Source organism: Rhincodon typus, chromosome 8, assembly GCF_021869965.1.
Source record: "Rhincodon typus isolate 14 chromosome 8, sRhiTyp1.1, whole genome shotgun sequence".
In the NCBI taxonomy this organism is placed as follows: domain Eukaryota; kingdom Metazoa; phylum Chordata; class Chondrichthyes; order Orectolobiformes; family Rhincodontidae; genus Rhincodon; species Rhincodon typus.
Genome location: NC_063339.1, coordinates 85,453,255 through 85,461,982, shown reverse-complemented (window position 1 = coordinate 85,461,982; position 8,728 = coordinate 85,453,255). Strand labels below are relative to the sequence as shown.

The following is an 8,728-nucleotide window of genomic DNA, read 5'->3' as shown; positions in this document are numbered from 1 at the left end:
TTCATTTCTGTCCTGGAGAAGGGAGCTGATGAGCCGCCTTCTCGATCCGCTGCAATCGTTGCTGTGCAGGCACACCCGCATTGTTGTGCAGAAGGAAAACCCAGCCTCTTCGAGACTGTGATTGTTTATCGTCACTTTTCGTGAGTCATTCTTATTCTGTTCTTTTGTTTTCCTTATTTGAGCACTTTCCGGAAAGTGGCATTGGACGAAACTCCTGGTATAATTGGAAGGGCAGTTTGGAATTACCCCGCTGCCACTTGTGTGAGTGGTTAGCAACACAGACAAGTCGAGGTATCTCACAGACAGCATTCATGCTTTGGTGTGTCTCTAACTGCGTTCGCCTCGTCGTTTTTGCGTCGGTTATGCTGAAGAGCTGTCTTTTGGGGATTCACTCGATACCTGAGAGGTTAACACCGTTATCTTCTTGCAGCCAAAATTCTCAGGGAGAACGTGGGAAAGTGTCACGGAGAATAGTCATCATGGTTAGAAGCGAAAGAACTCATCGTCCCTGGCTGGGATCAAACCACCAGCCTTTTGATTAATACCCAAACGCGCTAACCGATTGCGCCACAGAGACAAGAGTGAAATCCTCTGGATACAAATAACTAAACCGAGGATCAGCAACTGTAGCGTCGTCCGGATGGACAGCGCGAAAACACAGACTTCGGTGCACCTCGTCCATGCTGGCCAGATATCCTAGGTTAACATAGCCCCATTTGCCAGCATTTGGCCCTTATCCCTCTAAACTCTTCCGATTCATGCACGCATCCAGATGCCTTTGAAATATTATAATTTCACCAGCCTCCACAACTTCCTCTGTCAGTTAATTCCATACACGCACCGCTTTCTGCGTGAAAAATGCCCCTCAGCTCCCATTTCATTTTTCCCCTCTCACCTTAAATATATGCCCTGTAGTTTTGGACGCGCCCACCCAGTGAAAAAAGGCCTCGATCATTCACCCTGTTCATATCCCTCATGGCTTTATAAACTTCTCTAAGTTCTCATCCTCCGACGCTGCAGGGAAATTTGGCCCAGCCTATTCAGCTTCACCCTGCAGTCCAAGCCACGCAAACCTGGCAACATCCTTTTGAATATTTTCCAATCAATTTTACGTGACTTTCTTTCTTTCTTTCTCAGTAATGACAATAAGCCTGGACAACATCAATCTGTTTGGAATCGAAGAGTAAAACGTGAAGGGCTGCGAATTTCAATGATGAGCGAAGATCAGCGAGCACGACAGCAGTGTGTGGTGTTTCTGTAGAGTAGTGTTTATCACGTACACCTCACACGCGATAAGTCGCCGCTTCAAAAGTGCGCAGAAGCTGAAGTCTTTGCTCCTTCGTTACCAATGACTTGTTTCTGCTCGGACGTAGACTGAACTTTCCAGCGTGCTCTTCTGGCCAGTCACGCTTGTTTTGAATTTATTCAGCCATCTCTGCTGTTCTGGCGTAAAGCAATACAAATCCAGTTAATAGCAGAGCGAAGTTTTGTTAAATTATTCTCCTCACTGTTCCTGAATATCCGTTGATTTGTACTGCGCAGATGGTCATCATTTTTACGAGTGCAGTTGGCGTACTCTGATACTTTCACAATTGCTTTACGTGCGAAGGCGACTTGGTTCATTCCGAAGTAGAAGCCTGATTGGCAAGAAAGGCAAGGAAAATGGCATTTCGCACCTGCACCGAGGTTCGAACAGTCTCCCAGTGTGATCTGTCGTTCTCGGATTCTAATGTTAGCTAAATTTTTGAGACGGAGGATTATCTTTGAACCACTTACTCTGCGAAACCGGCGTGGTAGTTCTAAGGATCTGTTACACGGCCTGCACAGCTTTGTGCATTTTCCATGTCTTCCAGTGTTTTTTTTATGCCACGTGTAAACGCGGAAGTTGTTGTGTTTCGAACAAAGAGCGAAATCTTTCACCAAAGAGAAAATCCAAATTCCAGAAATGTGTGCAGCTCAAGCCTTCTTTATCCAAGCATAACCGAATATACTTTCTGCCAGGCATGTTACATTTGTTGCTCAACCGAGTCTCACAAGATACATTCAGCTTTCTCTTGACTTTTGCTTTGGTTGACAAACTGTCAGCATCCGGTGGGAAAATGATATCGTAGCTGGGCCTTGCTGAGCAGCTAAGAAAATCGATGAACAAGACAAGGATCCTTGAAGGCTTTCCCTGCGCCTTCGCTTTTGTTGTATTGCAGCAGCAACATCTGAAAGAGTCATATGTGAAAGGCGCTCGTCTGTGGTCGTGTGACCGAGCGGTCTAAATCGCTGGATTTAGATTCCAGCCTGGTAGGTGGCGTGGGTTGAAATTCCACCGCTTCCATTTATGTTGGCAGCCTGTTGTGTTGGTTGTCTGAAGCTGGAAAAGCATAAGCTGCAAGTAAGTTGAAAGCAACAGAATATAAATCGTTTTATTGCAAATCAGTGTACAATGTGGTCCGCTCCTTGCTTACATTGTGCCAGTGGTTATCACTTCCGTCAGAGAAATGTAGAGAGCGGACGCACAACCTTCGGTACACCCCGCTAATGTCGACCAGATATCTTAATTTCATGGAACCCCATTTGCCAGCACTTGGCCCTTATCACTCTAAACCCTTCTGAATCACACACGCATCCAGATGCCTTGGAAATGTTGTAATTTTACGAGCCTCCACCACTTCCTCTGGCAGTTCATTGCCTACACGCACCGCCTTCTGCATAAAAATATGACCCTCATGTCGCTTTTAGATTTCCCCCCCTGACCCTAGTTATATGCCATCAAGTTTTGGACTCGCCCACCCACTGATAAAGATGTTGACCCCTCACCCTATTAATATCCATCATGATTTTATAAACTACTATTAGCTAGTCCCTCAGCCTCCGACGCTCCAGGGAAAATTGCATCAGCCTATTCAGCCTCGCAGTCCAGTCCGAAAGCTGCAACCCTGGCAACATCCTCGTGAATATTTTCTGGGCAGGTTTACATGATATCTTTTACTATTCAATAATGCCAATAACGCTGGACGACGTAAACCGATTTGAAACAGAGAGGCGAAGCATTGAACGACTGCCAATTTCAATGTTGTATAAAGGTCGGTGGGGACGCCGTCGATGGTTCTTGTTTGCGCAGTCTCGTGGTTGTCACGTTTGTTTCACATACAAAGGTCCCGGTTTGAAACGGGGCCGAAACATTGTTGCTCCTTTGTTACAGTGATAGCTTTATGGCTGGACGTGGACAGAGATTTCCGGTCTGCTGCGCTTATCAGCCAATATTTCTCTGATTAAAGTCGGCCATATCCGCTTTCGTTGTGGAAAGGATAATTCTACTTCATTGCGGTATGAATCTTTGTTAAATTTCTCTTCTTCCTTGTCATGAATGTGCACAGATCGTCATCCTTTTTAAGAGTGCATTTGGTGTGCCCTAATGCTTTCTTGTCGCAGAGTAGTATCACATTTGTTTTACATGCAAAAGCATCCCAGTTCAAAGTCAAGGAGAAGCCTGATTTGCCGGTGTAGCAGGGGACCGCGTATTCCTCTCTGGCAAATGCATCTCAATGTAGCCTCTGAAAGCCTGAGATCCGTTGCCCTCTGCCATGTCTCAAAGTGCGTGAATCAAAACCAAAAGCCCTCAGTCACGTTTTGTATTGGAGAAACATGTTTGCATTTCTTAGCAGTGGTCACAGTAGCGGCTCATTCAGGCAGCAACAGGAAGGAAGAAATTTTCAGACTCAGAGGAAACCCTTGACTTGCGCTCTCGTAGTGTCACTAAAATTAATGTGTGCTCTGAAGACTAAGCCGCGTGGTAACTGTAAGTGTGCTGCACGGTATGATCTGGTACACGGCCTGCTCAGCTTGGTGCATTTTCCCGGTAGTCCGGTTTTTTTCACGCTACGTGTACACGGGTAAGTTGTTATGTTTCGAGCAAAGCGAAAATCCACATTGCAGAAATGTCGTGCAGTTCATGTTATCTTTATACAAGCATTACCGACTAAACTTTCTCCCAGGCTCATTAGATTTGCTGCCTAACCGAGTCTCAGAACATGCGTTTGGCTTTCTGTTGATTTTATATTTGATCGAACAGCTATCAGCATCTCGTGGGAAAATAATGTTTTCGCTGGGCACTGCCGAACAGCTAAGAAAATGGACGAACAAGACAGGGATCATTAAAGCTTTACCCTTGTGCCTTCACTTTTGTTGTTTTGCAGTAGCAACATAAGAAAGAATCATACATAAGCGCTGCCTGTTCGTGTAGTGTCGTTGACCGGTCTGAGCGCTGGATTCAGATTCCCATTTCCGTGGAGGCGTTGGTTCGAATCCCACAGCGGTCGCTTGCACTGGTAGCCTGCTGTGTTGGTTAGTTGTAATGCTGAAGCTGGGGAGGGATGAGCTGCGTTGAAGTTGAAAACAACAAAAAAAAAAGTTTTGTTACAAATCAATGTACGATGAGTGAGAGCACAGATCTTCTGCACCTCGTTTCCATTATGTCAGTGGTTATCAATTTCATCGCAGAAATGTAGAGAGCGGACACAAAACCTTCAGTCTACCTCGCCAATGTCGACCAGATATCCTAAATTAATGCAGCCCCATTTGCCAGCATTTGGCCCATCTCCCCGTAAACCCTTCTGATTCATACACGCATCCAGATGCCTTGGAAATGTTGTAATTTTATCAGGCTCCACCACTTCATCTGGCAGATCAATGCATACATGCACCACCTTCTGCCCCTCACTTTAATTATACGCCCTCCAGTTTTTGACTCGCCCACCGTGTGATAAAGACCTTGACTACTCACCCTGTCCATATCCCTCATGATTTTATAATCTTCTGTCAGGTCGTCCCTCAGCCTCCGACGCTCCAGGGAAAACTGCCCCAGCCTATTCAGCCTCGCCGTACAGTCCAAAACCTGCACCCCTGGTAACGTCCACGTGAATATTTTCTGGGCAGGCTAACATGATATCTTTTAATTTTCAATAATGTCAATAACGCTGGACTACTACGTCGATCTATTTGAAACAGAAATGTAAGTAAAGAGTTGTGTTCTTTAACATGGAAATGACGATGACAGTTGGTGTCGTGTGGATCACGGACCGATGTTAATGAGCCATACATTTTGGTGCAGACAATTTCAAAATCCAAAATAAGACTATAATGCATAGAATCAGAGATCATAGAAACCCGACAGTACAGACAGAGGTCATTCGGCCCAGTGAGGCTGCAATGACTCTCGAAGAAAAAGATGTTGCTGGAAAAGCTCAGCAGGTCCGGCAGCATCTGTGAAGAAAACTTCAGAGTTAACGTTGCGGGTCCAGTGACACATCCTCAGACCCGAGAAGAGCTTTCCATAAACCCGCATTTCCCACAGCTGAACTATCTGGTCTGCACATCACTGCACAAGACGGGTAATTTCCCACGGCCAATTCACCAAACCAGCAGATGTTTCGCTTGTGAGAAGGAAGCTCAACGGAGACCAGGGGAGAAAGCACAATCTCCACACAGACATCACCCAAGGTTGAATCAAAAAGGCTTTAAGCCGCCCCAGCGTGCAAGTGAACCCTGGCCTCCCGCCTGACAGGCAGGTATACTAACCATTATACTACCGAGGACGGCGTGTGAGTGCTCTGCTGCTTGAGACCCCTACATGTGCACTAGACAAATAAAACTGCTTTGCTATCTGAATTCTATTTTCCATCCCTTGGCACATAGCCTTGTCTGCCTTAGCATCAGAAATTTACGTCTGAATGCTTCTTAAAGTTATTAGGATGTCTGCCTCGAGAACACCTAGTCACTGGCTTCCAGATTCCAAAGACCTACTGGCTGAAAAAGATTTTCTGCCCATCTACTCAAACCTTCCGACATCTTACTTTAAATCTATTCCCCTCTTTTGATCGATCTCGCTATCAAGAGGAAATGTTTCGTTCAGTCTACCCTATCAATATCCCTCATTGTTTTGTACGTCTCAATCTTGCCTCCTGTAAATCTCCTCTGCTCGAAGGAAAACAAACCCAGTCTGTCCAACCTCTCTTCATAACTGAAAGTCTTCAGCCCAGGCCATATCCTGGTAAATCTCTTCTGCATCGTTTCCATTGCTATCACATCCCTGCTGTGATGTGAATTGCAGAACTGCACACAATACCCGAGCTGCAGCCGAATGAACAAATGAAATAAATGACGCAGAAAACCACAGAAAATAGTTTGTCCATCGAAGTCTCTTTTGATCAATGTTGTCCTGTGTCCTTTCACCTGAGTCTGAGACTCTAATAATCACTGGTGCATGTCAGGTCAAAACTTCTCTCACAACCGCAGTATGAATTGAATCGACTGGTTTCAAGGTTTCGTTGGTAAGTCTGGAGCACGTTCACTCAGCGACAGTGAGCGTAGCAGGACAGACTGAACGGTGTCAACGTAAAAATGAGTGTTAGATTGCACAGTTTCTTGGTGAAGTGAAACGTGCAACGTAAAGGAGGGGTGGTGCTTGTGGAATGGAGACAAATCTCCAAGAGATGGGTTTGAATTCTGATACATCAAACGCAGATGCGTGAGTCAGCGAGGCTTTGAAGGAAGAAAATTATCACCTCGTAGAATACTTTCACGTAAAAATGTTTGATATTTTGCCGCATTTCTGCAGCACGTGTCACAAGGAATAAAAGACGCAATCGGTGAGCACACGGTCCTTCTCTGACGTTGTTGAGGTGCGTGAAATGCCGAGCCTGTGAGCTCCAACCTCACCTGGAGCAGATTTTCATGACTTGGAGCAGGGATTATTGGGACATCAGGATTTGGGAAAGCAATTTTAATCTGAAACAAAATAGTTTTCGGCAGTACAGATGTTTGTGGACTTGGGGAGGATCTGTCCGTGAAAATGTCTCAATTAAAGAGAAAAATGCTGCAAACATTCAACTCGTGAAGAGCGATATCTGTGCAGGGAGAAATGGAGGTAATGTTTTCGTTCTCTGAACTTTCTCATATGGTTGTCTCTGCACTGGGTTAAATTGCAGGAAGGGATTTTTTGCTCGCTTCATATTATTCAATTTCCTGTAAACACACACAGGTCATTAAAGTAATCTAAACTTCCGAACAATAATGGGAATATACGAAAGTGTGATTAGGCTCGAGTTTTCTTCATGTTGTGGAGGAAAAGCAGGAAAGTGGAGTTGAGAATTATCAGGACAGTTGTGATCTCATTGAATTGCTGAGCGGACTGGATAGGGTGAATGGCCGCTCCCTGAGGACAAATGTGTTTTTTTTTGCCAGTGACTCTCGCCGCATCACAAAGTCGGGGTCATTGAACTGAAGCAGTGACAGCGATTAACTTTGCTGGCTGTTCGTGTCGTGAATGTTACCATTGCTTCTCATGTCCGTGTTAACACCATAACTGCATTGTGTAAAGCTCCCAGGTGGAGTGAGCAAGTGGCGTCATTGATAATGCGCCTGATTACGCATCAGCAGAGCATAGTTTCGACATTTACCTAGCTCGATTGTAATCTCGAAAGGTATTACACCTTCGAACGAATCTTTCTCCGTACGGTGATGATGTTTGAGTTTCTGCTGGAACAAAAGTCATTTCTCTCTCGTGTCAATGAATGTCACCACTGTCCCGGCCTCATCAAAGGAAAAGGAGCCTGAAATTGTCCCACAAGCTGCTCATGAGTAAGCTTTAGCTTTCCAAACCCACCGACCCAATCATTGCAGCTATTGGGAATAGCAAGAAAAGAAGACAAATTGCCCAGTCTCAGCGTCAAGAATCTTTGGAGTGTCTTTCGGAAGTGTAATCAGAGGAGAATGAAGGGTGAACTGTCTGACTGAACGGAAAGAGTTCACGCACCATTCCCATCTTTAAGAGGCTGGGACATTGACTTTCATGTTCTTGGGGACATGAACTGATCCGAGATATTGAAAGGATTCCCGTCAGAACTGCTTTACCTTTGCTGTTGTCCCAGTCAGGAACAATCAATCCTGTATCCCTGACCGGGAATCACACTCAGGCGGCGAAAGGGAAAGTGCCAAATCCTAACCACCAGAGATGACGGCAGAAGCACGTGCATTGTCTCTTAATGACACAACTTTTGACTTTTTTTCTCTTCCAAAATGATCGAATCATTGAGTTTTTATAGGCTCATCAATTTCCGTTTCCAGCACTTGGCCTGTAGCCTTGTATGTTCCGACCTTTCAAGTGTTCATCTCAACAATATTTTCCCTGTGACGTTTTAATCTCAAAAGATTCAATAAATGGGACTGAAGTTTGAGATGGTAAAACTGTATTCATGTCACCCTCGGGGAACTGAACCTCATTTTCACCCACAAACAGAAGCAATCAGACACATTTCCCCAAAAGTGACAATAGCCTCGGGACAGACCAGTCCCTTTAAAGCATGGATTTCACACACCTAGCTTATGTTGTCCAATTTTCAGACTTCAAAATCAGAGTCCGTTTACAGCAAAGAAGAGTCATTCGGTCTCTTCCCTGTCCGTGTTAGTCCCCCATTATTTCCTTGTCACTCTGCAATTTATACTGCTCCACTTCATTCTTCCTGCCAAACTAGAACATTCCTCACATCAGCTGCTTCCGAAATAACTTTCTCAAATAGCTGGAAAGACAAACAGGAATGTGATATTTCAAACGCATTTCTGGCTGATGGAGGAAATGACATGGTGGCGTTAACACTGTTGCATCAGAAATAATTTCAAACGACATTTATAGAGCTCCATTGGATGTTGGATGCAGCAGGTGGTGACAATTTTCGCAGGC

At 45.0% G+C, this 8,728-nt stretch overlaps 1 non-coding gene across 1 annotated transcript; it reads right to left on the bottom strand.

Annotated features, from left to right (window-relative positions):
• Nucleotides 1-503: 503 nt before the first annotated feature.
• On the bottom strand, nucleotides 504-577 carry trnan-auu. Its single transcript has one exon. It is a non-coding gene; the product is annotated as a tRNA-Asn (tRNA).
• Between the last annotated feature and the right edge of the window lie 8,151 nt (nucleotides 578-8,728).